This window comes from Choloepus didactylus, chromosome 2 (assembly GCF_015220235.1).
Source record: "Choloepus didactylus isolate mChoDid1 chromosome 2, mChoDid1.pri, whole genome shotgun sequence".
NCBI lineage: Eukaryota > Metazoa > Chordata > Mammalia > Pilosa > Megalonychidae > Choloepus > Choloepus didactylus.
This window is the reverse complement of record NC_051308.1, coordinates 31,573,946-31,591,613: the sequence shown is the minus strand read 5'-3', so window position 1 is coordinate 31,591,613 and position 17,668 is coordinate 31,573,946. Positions and strand designations below refer to the sequence as shown.

At 38.9% G+C, this 17,668-nt stretch overlaps 1 protein-coding gene and 1 pseudogene across 1 annotated transcript in view; both read left to right on the top strand.

Moving 5' to 3' along the window:
• SMYD3 (SET and MYND domain containing 3) overlaps nt 1-17,668 on the top strand; it is an 839,570-nt gene that overhangs the window by 42,534 nt on the left and 779,368 nt on the right. The window lies entirely within an intron of this gene.
• On the top strand, nt 15,261-16,772 carry LOC119523737 (annotated as a pseudogene).

Genomic DNA, 17,668 nt, shown 5'->3' with positions numbered 1-17,668 from the left:
TAACACCATTAGTGTAAAGATTATATGTCCTGAACTGATCCAGTATGTCACCTGTTATGGCAACCTGACAATCACTTTGATGATAGAAGTTATGGAATTTTTTTTAGTTCACCAGAAAGAAGATGGTATATTGAACTGAAGGTATTTGGAGGCAGATTTATTATATCCATAATTTATGTCAGGCACTCTTTTCCCATCAGCTGTTTTTAAGTAGAGATATAAATAGATCTTTTAAAAAAAATTGCTTGGATTTCATTGCTTTCCTTCTATCAAAAAGGCCCAAACTATCAGGGAATAGGTGTGTGTGTATTGTTATGTTTTTCCTGAATGCTTGTGGCTGGTAAAATTTATTTTTGATGTGCAATGCCATCTTGTAAGAGACTGATGAGAGAGCCACCATTGTTATCAGAGGACATAATTCTACCCACCCCCCTTCTCTTAGAATAGAAGCTAAGAGGTCTACTTGAATAGATAGGTGCTTATAATCTCACTTTGCTAAGGTTTTTTGAAACATTTTAATAGAGTAAAAAATGTGTTGATAGTTGTTGAAGCTGGTTGATGATGAGTACATGAGGGAAAAGCACTTTAAACATGTGTGACAGAAAGTCTCTTATGAAGTCTCAGGATCTTGATTCTAACTTATTAAAAATAAAGGAAAGAGACTTGGACTTTTCTTTTAGGCATGCTTAAAAATGTGAATACTCAAGAAGGTGGAATTGAAGCAAGGGTTAGGGAGGGTAGTTTCTGGCCCACACAACACTAATTTATTCATTTAATAAATATTTATTATAAGCCTTTTACACGCCAGTCTCTGTTCTAGATATTCAGTGAATAAAGCAGACACAAATCCCTGCTCTGGTCTTGACACATGCTAGGCACATAAAATGCAGTTTTGTATCTCCTCCATGGTGCCTAGCATAATGCCAGATGGCAAGGTATACCCTCAATAAAAGTGTGTTAAATGGGATCAAGATAGTGGAATGAGACCCTCCAGGGCTCTGTCCCCCCTCAGAAGTTCTGAACCACCAGCAAGAACTGAACTCAGTTCTTTCTGTCCCCAAGAACCAGCTATGAACCATGACCCTGTACTGCCTCCAGAGTAGGGGACAGATGTGCATGTACATAGACACATGCTTTCTCATCCACTGATGCTTTTATAGAATATCCTTAGTATTTAGCTGTACTTTTAGGTGAATGTCTTGAGATGCAATTAAATGAAATCTCTTATTATTAAAGCATCAGTTATTTGATACTCTTAGTTTAGTTTAGGTTAGTTTATTTTTTTTGTATGAAATTGTCCTAGACTTTGGTTTTAATCCTTGTCATAATGTTTGGTAAAATATAACTGGGTATGGCACCATGTTCTCATGGTAAGTATTCAGTAGAGGTTTGAATGAAAAAGTGGGAGGGCTTAAGCAGCTAATCTCGGTCATCTATCTTTTTCATTGGCTACATGTGAATTTCTTAGGTTAACAGAGTGTTCTAGTTTGCTAATGCTGCCAGAATGCAAAACACCAGAGATGGATTGACTTTTATAAAAGGGGGTTTATTTGGTTACACAGTTATGGTCTTAAGGCCATAAAGTGTCCAAGGTAACACATCAGCAATTGGATACCTTCACTGGAGGTTGGCCAACGGTGTCTGGAAAACCTCTGTTAGCTGGGAAGGCACGTGGCTGGTGTCTGCTCCAAAGTTCTGGTTTCAAAGTGGTGTTCTCCCAGAACATTCCTCTCTAGGCTGCAGTTCCTCAAAAATGTCACTCTTAGTTGCACTTGGAATATTTGTCCTCTCTCAGCTTCTCTGGAACAAGAGTATGCTTTCAACGGCTGTCTTCAAACTTTCTCTCATCTGTAGCTCCTGTGCTTTCTTCAAATTGTCCCTCTTGTCTGTAGCTCCTCTTCAAAACATCACAGCTGCACTGAGTTCCTCCTGTTATGTCAGCTCATTTATATGGCTCCACTGATCAACTTAGACCCACCCCAAATGGGCGGAGGAACACCTCCATGGGAATTATCGAATCAGAGTCATCACCCACAGCTGGGTGGGGCACATCTCCGAAGAAACTCTAAAAGAAATCTAATCAACACTGATAACGTCTGCCCACACAAGAGTACATCAAAGATAATGGCGTTTGGGGGACACAAATACATTCAAACTGGCACACAGAGATTGACTTTTATATTTTTTTCTGATTTGTTGATATTGATAATTGTTTTTTTTTAGTACCAATAGTGTAGGTGTCTTGATGTAGGTGGCTTTTGTACTGCAGTACAAGAATGCATAGGTTTCTTTAAATTAAAGATCTATTCTGAATGTATGGAGAATATTGTTATCTCAGTTAAGCAATCAGTGACTCCCCATTAGGAAGACAATATATTGCTTGGTGTAGAAATTCTGGGATTTGGAGTCAGATGGAGTTGGATTCAAATGCCAGTTTTTCCAGTTGTTATGTGATAAAATTATATAGAGAAAGCCCTGGGGATCCCTCAGAGCAAAAAAAACAAAAACAAACCTGTTCCCTACTTCAGTACTCTTTGAACTCCCTCTTGAATTTTCTCTTGATATCTTTTGCAATTTAAAATCCCCACCGAATCAGCTGTTATAGTTTCCTTGGCTGCTCAAGCAAATACCATGAAATGGGTTGGGTTAAACAGTGGGAATTTATTTGCTTATGGTTTGAGGCTGGGAAAAAGTCCAAATCAAGGTGTCATCAAGGCAATGCTTTCTTCCCGAAGACTGTGGCATTCTAGGGCTGACTGCTGGTATTCCTTGGCTCCTCTGTCACGTGTCAGATGGTGGCATCTCCTGGTCTCTCCCTTCTCTTCTGGTTCCATCCAGGGCTAGCCTCTTGCTTCTTGTGTCTTTCTCTATCTGAATTTTACTCCGCTTATAAAGGACTCCAGTAATAGGATTAACTATCATCCTGATCAAGGTGGGCCACACCTTTTTTTTTTAAATTCATTTTTATTGAGATATATTCACATACCATGCAGTCATACAAAGTGTACATTCAGTTGTTCACAGTACCATTATATAGTTGTGTGTTCATCACCAAAATTAATTTTTGAACATTTTTGTTACCACACACATCAAAATAATAAGAATAAAAATTAAAGTGAAAAAGAACAATTAAAGTAAAAAAGAACACTGGGTTCCTCCCCTCCCCCCCATTTTTCTACTCATCCATCCATACACTGGACAAAGTGGAGTGTGGTCCTTATGGCTTTCCCAATCACATTGTCACCCCTCATAAACTGCATTTTTATACAATTGTCTTCGAGATTCATGGGTTCTGGGTTGTAGTTTGATAGTTTCAGGTATTTACTGCTAGCTATTCCAATTCATTAGAACCTAAAAAGGGGTGTCTATGTTGTATGTAAGAGTGCCCACCGGAGTGGATCACCAGAGTGATCTCTCAGCTCCTTTTGGAATCTCTCTGCCACTGAAACTTATTTCATTTCCTTTCACATCCCCCTTTTGGTCAAGAAGTGGGCCACACCTCCTTAACTGAAGTAGCCCCATCAAAAGGTCCTACTTACAGTGGGTTCACACCCACAGGAAGTGATTAAATTTTAGAACATGTTTTTCTGGGGTTCATGCAGCTTCAAACCACCACAGCAGCCAACCTAGATAGCCAATCAAGCCCATAGTTCATTAAGTTTGACCCAATACAAAATAAAGCCCACTTGCCCTAAATCCACCCCTGTAAGAGGAACAAACCCTGGACCAGTCAATAGGAGTCAAACTAACTTACTTTTTATACCTATAAAAATTGTCTGCTTTCCCTAGAACCCCAAAGCTGCTACTATTTTTGAAAGATCTGGCCTCTTTCCTGCAGCAGAATTTTGGTGTCTTGAATAAAATGCTGTAATCAGCTAACTTGACTATATGTGACCTTCAACAAGTTGCATTAATTCTATTAGCTTTAATTTTCTCTTTTATTTAAAGGGTTCTGTGGTAATAACTACTGTGTAAATGAGTATTTACTATATGCAAAAAAAGAGCTATGGCACAGTATGCCAGTATGTTTAGTATGTCAGAGACACTAAGGGTCAGAATCAGATTTAACCCAGGTTTGCCTACCAACTGTAGGTATGCCATAAATAATAGTTTCCTTCTACTCTTTCCTTTAAAGTAGTTTTTCTAGATTAAAAAAAAATATATTAGAATATGGTAATTTTAAGAGGTGATTTTAGAACGTGGGTTTTTTTTTAAAGGTTTGGTATTTTTTGGAGAAAGCTATTATGATTGATTTTGTTTCAATAAGAATGATTTTTTATTTTCAAAGCTTAATAAATTCCTGATTACATCTGTTCAAGGATCACATAAGGAGGAAAAATAGAGTGCAAAAGAAAATTTTTAATAGTTCTTAAAAGGGACTGTGCAAGATAATTTTTAGAAACAGTTTGATTTTGAGAAAGAGAAATGTAGTTTACATACACTAGGAATTAACCATATTTTAATGTTGGTCTAAATTCCAACAAGCAAGTCGGTTTCATGTCACATCAGAGATGTCTTTAAATGCAAGGGCGTAAAGCATGTTGTTTTTAATAGAGAAGCATGACTAGTTGGAACAATTTCTTTTAGTAATTCTCCTTTAAAAAGTTTCTGAGCTGGAGTAATCCAGAAACAAGCTGTCTTTTGCAGCTTTTTTGTGCCATAATTAAGAATTGAATAGTCAAAAGTTTTGTGTCCTAATGATGATGTGTCTTGTTTTTATGTGTATTATTCAGTCAGATACCAAGTTGAAAAGCTGTTGTGTGCCAAAAAAAAGTAGAATTGTTTTTCTTCTGTGTATTTGCATGAGGAGAAGGAAAAATGTTTTTGTCTTTTGAGTAGAGAAAAGGACATTCTGCAAATCAAGTATATTTTAGGTGGGTCTTGAACTTCATTGTAAACTGAAACTTGAAAACAGCAACATTGTCTAGTTCTTGAATTTAGGACCTGACCTTTTGCTCAGGTCAGTAAGTTCTAAAGTTAAATATAATTATCTTCTTAGTGGTTAGTTAAGCAGCAGAGCAAGATGGTTTAGAATTTTGTTACTGAAAGTGTGATTGTGAACCAGCAGCATTGGAGTAACTAGCAGCTTTTAGAAATGTCAAATCTCAGTCCTAACCTAAACCAGCTTAATCAGAGGCTGCATCTTAACAAGAGCTCTAGATAATTTGCATGTGTATTAATGTTTGAGAAATGCTGGTTGAACATGAATTATGGAGCCAGATTACTTGTGTTTGAATCTGAGTCTGACATTTACTATCTTTGTGATGTTGGGTAAGTGATTTAACCTCCGAAGTCTCAGTCTCTGGGTTTGTGAAACAGGAGTAATGGTAGTACATGTGCATTTTTTTAGAAGAGTGTAGTTGATAGGAAGTGCTCCATAAGAATTAGCAAGAGATTTAAAAATGTACAGTGCAATGTATACTCTAGATGTACAATTACAGATAAAATGCCCATATTAATTAGGATGAACCTCACTATTAAGTTATTGATATAGTTTTTTTTTTCAAATAGCTTTAGGATCCTATACTAGCATTATCTTTCTGTGTGTTTTTTCTGTATCAGCTGTCACAGAATAAAGTGAAATCTAGATAACTTACGACTTTTGTTTTAAGTGTGAATAAAATCAATTCAAGCTATTGCTTCAAAGTAAAAAATTTTAATATGCTGTAAATCATTGTAAGAGTGTAGTTGAGGATTTGACCATCTTTCTCAAAAGTACCAAGGGCAGCACCTTAATTCTTCTTAGTAGTACCTGTAGGACCGGTTTCCTTAGTTCTCTCTGACCAATCCTGGCTCTGAGGCTCAGATCCTATCTGGTACCCTTGCTGCTACTTGACTGACTTGCCTCTATAATAGCAACTTCTTTGAAAGGGGTCTGGGGAAGGGAGAGGGAGAAAAGGGAAGTAATGGAAAGCCAAGGGAAGAATGACCTGCAGGCAACAATACCCTCTGTCTCCTTTTCCTGTTTCCACTCTCCCTGTCATTAACCTTGGAGAGTTGCTGACTTCTGCTTTAACTGTTGGAATCCTGTGTACATGTTGGAGTTTAAAAAAACAAGTTTGACACCTATATTTTCTCATTCTATAGTTAGAATGACATTTTACTGCCAATAATTGTTTAGATATCACTTTTTAAAAAAAAATTTATTTTGAAATAAATTCAAACTTACAGGAACAGTTGCAAGAACAATACAAACCCTATACACAGAACTCCAGCATACCCCGACCCCCCTCCCCGATACCCCAATCCACCAACTTGAACATCCTGTCCCACCACCATTTCTCTTTCCCTGCCTCCCTCCCTCCCTATCATCCATCATCTATTGCTCTGTCTTCTGAACATATGAGAGCAAGCTGCACACATCCTTGAACAAACAATATAATTCACATATACATTTCCCAAGAACAAGAACATTCTTTTAGGCAGTCCCATTAAGCGCAGCTAAGAAGTTCAAGAAATTCAACATTGATACAAAGCTACCTTCTATATTTCCTTTTTTTTTCCCTTATGTCCCAACTGTGTCCCTTTGAGCCTCCTGTCCTCCATCCTCAGATCCCATCCAGGATCATCCTTAGCATTTTATTGTCATTATCTATTTAGACTTTTTTGTTTTCTCGATTGTGGGAACATATATACAACCTAAATCTTCCCATTCCAACCCCTCCCTAGCATTTCATTAGTGGGAATAATCACATTTCGAATATTGCAATGCCATCACCTTCCCACCATCCATTACTAGAAATTTCCCTTCACTCCAAACAGAAACCCTACATTCATTTCTTAACTCCCCATTGCCCCTCTCCCCACTTCTCATAACCCCTACTCTACTTTTCATCTCTATGGTCATATTCTTTGATACTTTCTTTGTGTTTACTGTGGGGCTTAAATTTAACCTCTTAAATCTATAACAATCTTGTTTTTCTTTGATACCAACTTAACTTCAATAGGACACATAAACTATGTTCCTGTACTCCTCTATTCCCCCACCTTTGTGTAGTTCTTGTCAAAAATTACATATTGAGTGCAAAACCACTGATTTATCATTACAGTTTATGTATTTTAGATCCTGTAGGAAGTAAATAGTGGAGTTAAAATAAAAAATACAGTAGTATTGGTATTTATATTTACCATGTAATCTTCACTGGAAATCTTTATTTCTTCATGTGGTTTCAGTCAATTGTTTAGTGTCCCTTCCTTTCCATCTGCTCAATTCCCTTTAGCATTTCTTATAGGACTAATCTACTGGTGATGAAGTCCCTCAACTTCTGATTATCCGGGAATGTTTTCATCTCCCCCTCATTTTTACCCTCCAGGTGTTTGTGAATTTTCTAAGTCCCTGATGGTTATTGACTTCTATTTGTATTCCATTGTGGTCAGAGAATGTGCTTTGAATAAACTCAATTTTTTTTTTTAATTTACTGAGGCTCGTTTTATGTCCCAGCATATGTTCTGTTCTGGAGAAAGATCTGTGATCACTAGAGAAGAATGTGTGTCCTGGTGATTTGGGATGTAATGTTCTAAATATGTCTGTTAAATTTCTCTTTCTCTCTCTCTCTCCTTTCTTTGTTTCTCTGTCAGTAGGGCTCCCTTTAGTATCTGAAGTAGGGCAGGTCTTTTATTAGCAAAATCTCTCAGCATTTGTTTGTGAAAAATTTACTCTTTCCCTGGAATTTAGAATGAGAGTTTTGCTGGATAAAGTATTCTTGGTTGGAAATTTTTCTCTCTCAGAATTTTAAATATGTCATGCCACTGCCTTCTCACCTCCATGGTGGCCGCTGAGTAGTCACTACTTAGTCTTATGTTGTTTCCTTTGTATGTGGTGAATTGCTTTTCTCTTGCTGCTTTCAGAACTTGCTCCTTCTCTTCAGTATTTGAGAGTCTGATCAGAATATGTCTTGGAGTGGGTTTATTTGGATTTATTCTATTTGGAGTTCCCTGGGCATTTATGCTTTGTGTATTTATATTGTGTATAAGGTTGGGGAAGTTTTCCCCAACAATTTCTTTGAATACTCTTTCTAGACTTTTACCCCTCTCTTCCCCTTCTGAGACACCAATGAGTCATAAATTTGGACGTTTTCTTTTATCTGTCATATCCCTGAGATCCATTTCGATTTTTTCAATTTTTTTCCCCATTCTTTCTTTTGTTTTTTCGTTTTCTGTTCTGTGGTCCTAGAGGAGGCTGAGTTGTTGTTCATCTTCCTCTAATCTTGTATTATGAGTATCCAGAGTCTTTTTAATTTAGCCAGCAGTTTCTTTAATTTCCGTAGGATCTTCTATTTTTTTAATTACTCTTGCAATTACTTCTTTATGCTCTTCTAGGGTCTTGTTTATGTCCTTTGTATCCTGTGCCATGTTCTTCTTCATGTCCTTTATATCCTGTGCCATGCTCTCATTGTTTGTCTTTAGTTCTTTGATAAATTGTGCTAAGTACTGTGTCTCTTCTGATCTTTTAATTTGGGTGTTTGGGTTTGGGTTCTTCATATCGTCTGGTTTTATCATATGCTTTAAGATTTTCTGTTGTTTTTGGCCTCTTGATATTTGCTTTACTTGATAGATTTCTTTCAGGATTTAAAAAATACCTATCTCTAATTTGTCAGGTCTATGAGCTTGGTGGCGTACACTTTCTCTAACTAACCAGCAGATGGCGTCTGCGAGTCAACTGTTCCCCTTGTCAGTTCTCCCCAACTTTGTCTTTGTGGTGTGTGGGGGTCTGGTTCTTGTGGGGTCCAATTGGTGCACTAAGTTTGGGTGTGCTGTTGGTGCTGTCCGCCCTGAATGTGGGGCGTGTGTCTGGGTGGTTAGGGAGGCAGGGCAGCTTTAGTTATCAAACCTCCCAGGTGTTCCCAGAGATTTAAGGCTGTTGCAAGAGTCTAAGCCTTCATTTCAGTCTTGCCACAGATTTTCTCTGCCGCTGACCCACAAGTCCTTGGTATTGGTGTAGGGTCCCTGGGATTTCTGAGTGGGTTCCCCTTCTCAGCTGTGCTCTTCCAGGACCTCTGCTGAGGGAAGGCTGTTCCACCTCACAAGTGCATGCCGGCCCTCCAGGGAAGCCCTGGGCTGCCAGGCCATGCAGGGGTGTTCCCAGACTGCTGTAAAGATGGCTGAATGGGGCGTGTTAATTTCCCCCTTTTTGCACAGCTCTGCCTTCCCAGCTCCAGGACAATTTTCCCAGCTCCAGGACAATTAGCTGTGAGTGCACTAAAGGCCACTGTCCACGGCCGATATTGTGGTGTGTGCGCGGTGCTGCAGGAAACACTCCCTGTCACACTGGCACCCTTGGCGCAGCTTTGGGCTGTAGTTCCGGCCCCGGGCAGGAGCGTCCCCAGCCCGCTGGGGAGATGGCTGCAAGGGGTGCCGTTTCTTTCTCCTTTTGGCTCCCCTCTGTCCCCCTAGCCCCAAGACAATCAGCAGCAGGTGTGGGATGGGCTATCCTTCACACCAGACACCGAGGTGTTGGCACAGCCCGCTCCTGCTGTGCTTCACTGTGCGGTTCTCACTGCTGTATCTGCAGCTGCTCCCGGGTTTTTTTTTTTTTTTTTTTTTTTTTTAAAGAGCTAGTCCATCTCCAAACGCCAACCCGTGGTTTCCCCACACCGCAGTGCGGCTGCCAGACTTTCAGCCAGCTCACTCGCTCGTTTCAGAATGCAGACTCCTGGTTTCACCAAATGCATGGTCCCTGTGGATTTAGCAGACCTTGTCCGGCTGGTATGTCGCTGGAACTGGTGTTCTGGGTCACTTTCTGGCTTTTATCTAGTATTTTTCACGGAATTTTCTTTTGCCCTGTCTCACCTAGCTGCCATCTTAGGTTCTTGTCCTAGATACTACTTTTAAAAAGAATAGTCAAAAGTTCTGGGGAGACAGCGGATTAGGAGAGATAGGGCAAAACTCTCCTCTGTGGAAAACACTAGATAAAGGACAGGAAGCACTCCAGAACAGTAGTTCCAGGGTTCTACCAGCTGGGCAGAGACTTCTGCACTCATAGTGAATATGTACTTTGAGAAACTGAGCTACTGTGTTCAAGACTGGTGAGTGTTCGGTCCAGAATGCTGCTGGGGAGCGGGTTGTGAAGCCGGTTGACAAACGCAGAGGGGAGCAGTCTTCTATGCCACGGGCACCCTCCTCAGCACTTGGCTCAGGTGTTAACCCTTCACAGACCCATGGCCAAGAGCCCCCATGCCAGGGACCGGCAGTTGCAGCAGCAGAGAAGCGCGGAAGGGGGCAGCTTTCCATGCTCTGTGCAGCCATCTTTGCAGTTGGCTGGGGAGATGACCCTTCACAGCCCTGCAGCTGAGAGCTTCCTTGAGGGAACTGGGGATTCAGTGGGCTCATGACGGCATCCACTCTTCCTCTGTGGAAGCCCATGGTGTGCATAACCTAGAGGCGAGGATGCCACACGGAAGTACCAGGAGCCCTTGCTCAATCCCAGGGAATCTTGGGTGCATGGCAGATAGGGACTGTGGAGCATTTGAACTGGATGATGAGAGTGCAGCTCTGCATCCCCAGAGTACTCCACTCGCATCCCAGGGAACGGCAGGACCACTGTGTCCTGGAGCAGACTACCTGCCAAACTGTGCAGGGCACACTCCCTACCCACAGGGATGGCAGTCCCCAGTACACATAGAAAATTGGTGCACTGGTTGGATTTTCACATGGTTTGGGCCCCCTCTCAGTGCATAGATGAAATTGAAGGTGAACTGGCTTGAGAGGAAAAGGTGGCTAAAGAGCGCCATTTGCTTTTAGATCAGAGAAAGTACACTCTACCAAGCTGTAGCTCTGCCAAATTATAGATTAATGTTCAAATAATCGTGCAGATCCTAAAAGAACCCTATCAAATAAGCAAATGCCAAGAGGCCAAAAACAACAGAAAATTATAAAGCATATGAAGAAACCAGAAGATACAGATAACCCAAACATCCAAATTAAAAAGCCAGAAGAGACACAGAACTTGGAGCAATTAATCAAAGAAGTACACACAAACATCAGTATCATGGCTCAGGATATAAAGGACACGAAGAAGACCCTAGAAGAGCATAAAGAGGAATTTGCAAGAGTAAATAAAAAAAATAGTGGATCTTATGGGAATAAAAGATATTGTTGATCAAATTAAAAATATTCTTGAGACACTTAACAGCAGATTTGAAGAGGTAGAGGAACGAATTAGGGGCCTTGAAGACAGAACGATGGAATGTGAAAGCACAAAAGAATGAATGGTGAAAAAAATAAAAAATTTTGAAATGGAAGTGCACAAATAGAAGAATCACTGGTGTTCCAGAAGGTGAAGAGAAGAGTGAAGGACGAAGAAGAGTATTCGGAGACATTGTTGGGGAAAACTTCACAACCCTTCTGAACAACATAAATATGCAAATCAAAGATGTTCGACAAACTTCAAATAGAATAAATCCGAATAAACCCACTCCAAGACATATTCTGATCAGATTGTCAAATGCTGAAGAGAAGGAGAAAGTTCTGAAAGCAGCAAGGGAGAAGCAATTCACCATATACAAGGAAAACAACATAAGATTAAGTACTGACTACTCAGCAGGCACCATGGAGGAAAGAAGGCAGTGGTATGACATATTTAAAATTCTAAAAGAGAAAAATTGCTCTACAAGAATTCTTTATCCAGCAAAGCTCTCCTTCAAAATTGAGGGAGAGCTTAAAATTTTCACAAATGCTAAGAGAATTTGTATAGAAGAGACCTGCCCTACAAGAAACACTAAAGGGAGCTCTACCAGCTGAGAAAAAAAGATAGGAGAGATAGATCTGGAGAAGGGCACAGAACGATGGAATGTGAAAGCACAAAAGAATGAATTGTGAAAAAAATAAGAAATTTTGAAATGGTAAGGGTAACTTAAGTAAGGTGAGCAAGGGAAAAATAGATCTGACAACTAAAAACTAAAGGATAAGATGGCTGTTTCCAGAACTGCCATCACAGTAATAACACTGAATGTGAATGGATTAAACTCCCCAATTAAAAGATACAGATTGGCAGAATGGATTAAAAAATATGAACCATCAGTATGCTGTTTGCAAGAGACTCATTTTAGACCCAGCGACACAAAGAGATTGAAAGTGAAAGGATGGAAAAGAATATTCCACGCAAGCTACAGCCAAAAGAAAGCCTGGGTAGCAATATTACTCTCAGATAAAATAGACTTTAAATGCAAGGATGTCATGAGAGACAAAGAAGGGCACCTTATACTAATAAAAGGGACAACTCACCAAGAAGAAATAACAGTCGTAAATGTTTATGCACCCAATCAGGTTGCTACAAACATTGACAAACATTGGCAAAACTGAAGGAAGCAATATTTGTTTCCACAGTAATCATGGGAGGCTACAACACACCACCTTGTCCTATAGACAGATCAACCAGACAGAGGACCAATAAGGATATTGAGAACCTAAACAATGTGATAACCAAATTAGACTCAACAGACATATACAGAGCATTCCATCCCAAATTACCAGGATATAGATTCTTCTCTAGTGCTCATGGAACTTTCTCCAGGATAGATCACATGCTGGGGCATAAAACAAGCCTCTATAAATTAAAAAAAGATTGAAGTTATTCAAAGCATGTTCTCTGACCAGAATGGAATGCAACTAGAAGTCAATAACCATCAAAGATCTAGAACATTCACAAATATCTGGAGGTTAAACACCACATTCCTAAACAATCAGTGGGTTAAAGAAGAAATTGCAAGAGAAATTGCTAAGTATCTAGAGACAGATGAAAATGAGAACACAGCATACCAAAACTTATGGGATGCAGTGAAGGTGGTATTGAGGGGGAAATTTATAGCTCTAAATGCATACATTAAAAAGGAAGAAAGACCTAAAACCAAAGAACTAATGGAACAACTGAAGAAGATAGAAAATGAACAGCAAACTAATCCTAAGGGAAGTAAATAACAAGGATTAAAGCAGAAATATATGAAAAGCAAGTAAAAACCTATGTTATATAATGTAGTTGTTGATAGTATATATATATACTGGTATTGTTTTATTAAACTTCAGTTCAAATGAAAAGAAGCAGAAATAAGTGATATGGAGAACAACAACAACAAAACAATATAGAGAATAAATAAAACCAAATTTTGGTCCTTTGAGATCAACAAGATTGACAACCCCCTAGCTAAACGGACAAAATCAAAAAGAGAGAAGACTCAAATAAAGAAAATAATAAATGAGAGGGTGGACATTACTGCAGATCCCAAAGAAATTTAAAAAATCATAAGAGGTTACTATTAATAACTGTACACCAACAAACTAGACAATTTAGAGGAAATGGATAATTTCCCGGAAACACATGAACAGCCTAGACTGACCAGAGAAGAAACAGAAGACCTCAACAAACCAATCACAAGTAAAGAGATCCAATCAGTCATCAAAAAGCTTCCTACAATCAAACTACAACCCAGAGCCCATGAATCTCGAAGACAATTGTATAAAAATGTAGCTTATGAGGGGTGACAATGGGATCGGGAAAACCATAAGGACCACACTCCACTTTGTCTAGTTTATGGATGGATGAGTAGAAAAATAGGGGAAGGAAACAAACAAACAAACATACAAAGGTACCCAGTGTTCTTTTTTACTTCAATTGCTCTTTTTCACTTTAATTATTATTCTTACTATTTTTGTGTGTGTGCTAATGAAGGTGTCAGAGATTGATTTAGGTGATGAATGTACAACTATGTAATGGTGCCGTGAACAATCAAATGTACGATTTGTTTTGTATGACTGCGTGGTATGTGAATATATCTCAATAAAATGAAGATAAAAAAAAAAAAAAAGCTTCCTACAAATAAAAGCCCAGGGCCAGATGGCCTCACAGGGGAGTTTTACCAAACTTTCTAAAAAGAATTGACAGCATTCCTGTTCAAACTCTTTCAAAAAATTGAAGAAAATGGAACACAAACTAACTCATTTTACGAAGCCAACATCACTCAATACTAAAACCAGATAAAGATACTACAAAAAAGGAAGACTACAGGCCAATCTCCCTAATGAATACAGATGCAAAAATTCTCAACAAAATACTTGCAAACTGAATCTGAAGACACATTAAAAAAATCATACACCATGGCCAAGTGGGGTTCATTCCAGGCATGCAAGAGTGGTTCAACACAAGAAAATCAACCAGTGTAAACAACACATTAACAAATCAAAAGGGAAAAATCAAATGATCATCTCAATAGACGCTGAAAAAGCATTTGACAAAATCCTTTTTTTTGATGAAAACATTTCAAAAGGTAGGAATTGAAGGAAATTTTCTCAATATGGTGAAGGTCATATATGAAAAACCCACAGCCAGCATAGTACTCAATGGGGAGAGACTGATAGCCTTCCCTCTAAGATCAGGAATGAGACAGGATGGCTGCTGTCACCACTGTTATTCAACATTGTGCTAGAATTTCTAGCCAGAACAATGTGGCAAGGCAAAGAAATAAAAGGCATCCAGATTGGAAATGAAGAAGTAAAACTGTCATTATATGCAGACGATATGATCTTATATTTGGAAAACCCTGAGAAATCAACGACACAGTTTCTTGGGCTTATAATCAAATTCAACAAAGTGGCAGGATACAAGATTAATGTACAGAAATCAGTAATGTTCCTATACACTCGAAATGGCCTAACTGAAGAGACACTCAAGAAAAAGATTCCATTCACAATAGCAACTAAAAAAATCAAGTACCTAGGAACAGACTTAACCAAGGATGCAAAAGACTTCTACACAGAAAATTATATAACTTTACTAAAAGAAATAAAAGGGGACCTAAAGAGATGGACAGATATTCTGTTTTCATGGATAGGAAGGCTAAATGTTGTTAAGATGTCAATCCTGTCCAGACTATCTACAGATTCAACGCAATAACAATCAAAATTCCAATAACCTACTTTGCAGACCTGGAAAAGCTAGTTATCAAATTTATTTGGAAGGGAAAGATGCCTCAAATTCCTAGAAACATTCTAAAAAAGAAAAATGAAGCAGGAGGATTTACACTTCCTGACTTTGAAGCTTACTATAAAGCCACAGTAGTCAAAACAGCATGGTATTGGCACAAAGATAGACATATTGATCAATGGAATCAAATTGAGAATTCGGAAATAGACCATCAAATCGACAGTTGACTGATTTTTGATAAGGCTCCCAAATCAACTGAAGTGGGACAGAACAGTCTTTTCAACAAATGGGGCTGGAGATCTGGATATCTATATGCAAAAGAATAAAAAGAGGACCCCTACCTCACACCCTGTACCAAAATTAACCGAAAGTGGATCAAAGACCTCAATATAAGAAACAGTACCTGAAATGGGAAAGAGTAAATGGGGTTAAACCATTCGGGAGAAATTGAGAATGAAAGTTCTTCTATTGATTCTGGTCCTGCAAGTTACTGCTTATGAATCAGTTCCTCTGACCAGAGATATAAATGCAGAAGACAATGATGTGTTGTTTGCCCAAAGGTACTTGGGAGCCTTTTATGACTTCTACATGGAAAGCCTTTCAATGACAAAAAAACCAGTGGGAACCTCATGGAGAATAAAATCCAGGAAATGCAGCAGTTCTTGGGGTTAAAAATGACTGGGCAACTGGACACATCTACTCTGGCAATGATGCACACGCTCTGATGTGGAGTGCCAGACATTCATCATTTCAAGCCAATGAGATGGTGGCCAGTATAGAAGAAATGTTATATCACTTACAGAATCAACAACTACACTCCGACCTGGCATATACAGATGTTGACTACGCCATCCAGAAGGCTTTTCAAGCATGGAGTGATTTGACTACCCCCCCTGAAATTCAGAAGGATTAATGCAGGTGAGGCTGACATTATGATCTCTTTTTCACATGGAGCTCATGGAGACTTCTACCCTTTTGATGGAAAAAGTGCAGTTTTAGCCCAGGCTTTTGGACCTGGAGCTGGTGTTGGCGTAGATGCGTCTTTTGATGAGGATGAAATCTGGACTAAAATCTCCAGAGGCATCAACTTAAGTGTTGCAGTTCATGAGATTGGCCATGCTTTGGGTCTTGACCATTCCAACGACCCAAGGGCCTTAATGTTTGCCACCTACAGTTATACTGACCCCCATACCTTTAGCCTCTCTACTGATGACATATATGGCACTTGTTTCCTCTATGGAGGCCCAGAACAGCACCAACCCAAGCCAGATCCCGACAGTACAGAACTGTCTATCTGTGACCCTAATTTGAGGTTCGATGCTGTTGCTACAGTTGGAAATAAAATCTTTTTCTTCAAAGTCAGGTTCTTCCAGTGGAAGCATGCTGAGACACCTAAGATCAGTGTTATTTTAATTTCTAACTTATGGCCAATTTTGCCATCTGGTATTCAAGCTGCTTATGAAATTGGAGCTAGAAATGAAGTTTTTCTTTTTAAAGATGACAAGTACTGGTTAGTCAGCAATTTAAGAACACATCCAAACTATCCCAAGAGCATATATTCTTTGGGTTTCCCTGACTCTGTGAAAAAAATTGATGCAGCCGTTTTTCACCCACTTCTCTACAAGACCTACTTCTTTGTAGATAACTGGTATTGGAGGTATGATGAGAGGAGATAACTCATGGACCCCAATTATCCCAAATTGATTACCAAAACTTTCCAGGAATTGGACCTAAAATTGATGCAGTCTTGTACTCCAAAGGACACTATTTCTTCCAAGGATCTCACCAACTTGATTATAACATCCTATCCAATAGTGTCACCAGGAGGTTGAAAAGCAATAGCGGATTGGGTTGTTAGGACTGGTATAATTAATGTATTATTCATTGCTTAAATTTTTCAATTTTGAAAACCCTTTGGATAAAAGGTGACTTGTCATGTTTTACTTGACTCTGCTATTGAGTTTGCAAATAGAAACATTTCAGAGGCCTAGAGAATACCTTTTGGAGGATGATTGTAAGTTGGACTGAGAAATTATAATTACCTTTTTGGCTTACACAAAATTAAATTTTTAAAATAAAAAACTTATATTTTAATGTAAAAATAATGCACCCAGAACTTTAAAATATGACAGTATGTAAGTAAGTAAAGAATTGTGATATACTTGTAATCCGTTGACTTAATATTATAACTGAAATAAAAACTTTTAAAGGTAAAAAATAGACAGTATCATAAATCTCCCAGAAGATAATGTAGGGAAACATCTTCAAGACCTAGTATTAGGACGTCCCTTCTCAGACCTTATACCCAAAGCATAAGCAACAAAAGAAAAAATAGATAAATGGGGACTCAATCAAAGTTAAAAGCTTGTGTACCTCAAATGAATTTGTCAAAAAGGTGAAGAGGCAGCCAACCCAATGGGAGAAAATATTTGGAGAGCATGTGTTCCAGTTTGCTAATGCTGCCAGCATGCAAAACACCAGAAATGGATCGGCTTTTATAAAGGGGGTTTATTTGGTTACACAGTTACAGTCTTAAGTCCATAAAGTGTCCAAGGTAATGCATCAACAATCAGGTACTGTCACTGGAGGATGGCCAATGGTGTCTGGAAAACCTCTGTTAGCTGGGAAGGCACGTGGTTGGCGTCAGCTCCGGAGTTCTGGTTTCAAAATGGCTTTCTCCTAGGATGTTCCTCTTTAGGCTTCAGCTTCTCTCCAAAATGTCACTCTCAGTTTCTCTTGGGGTGTTTGTCTTCT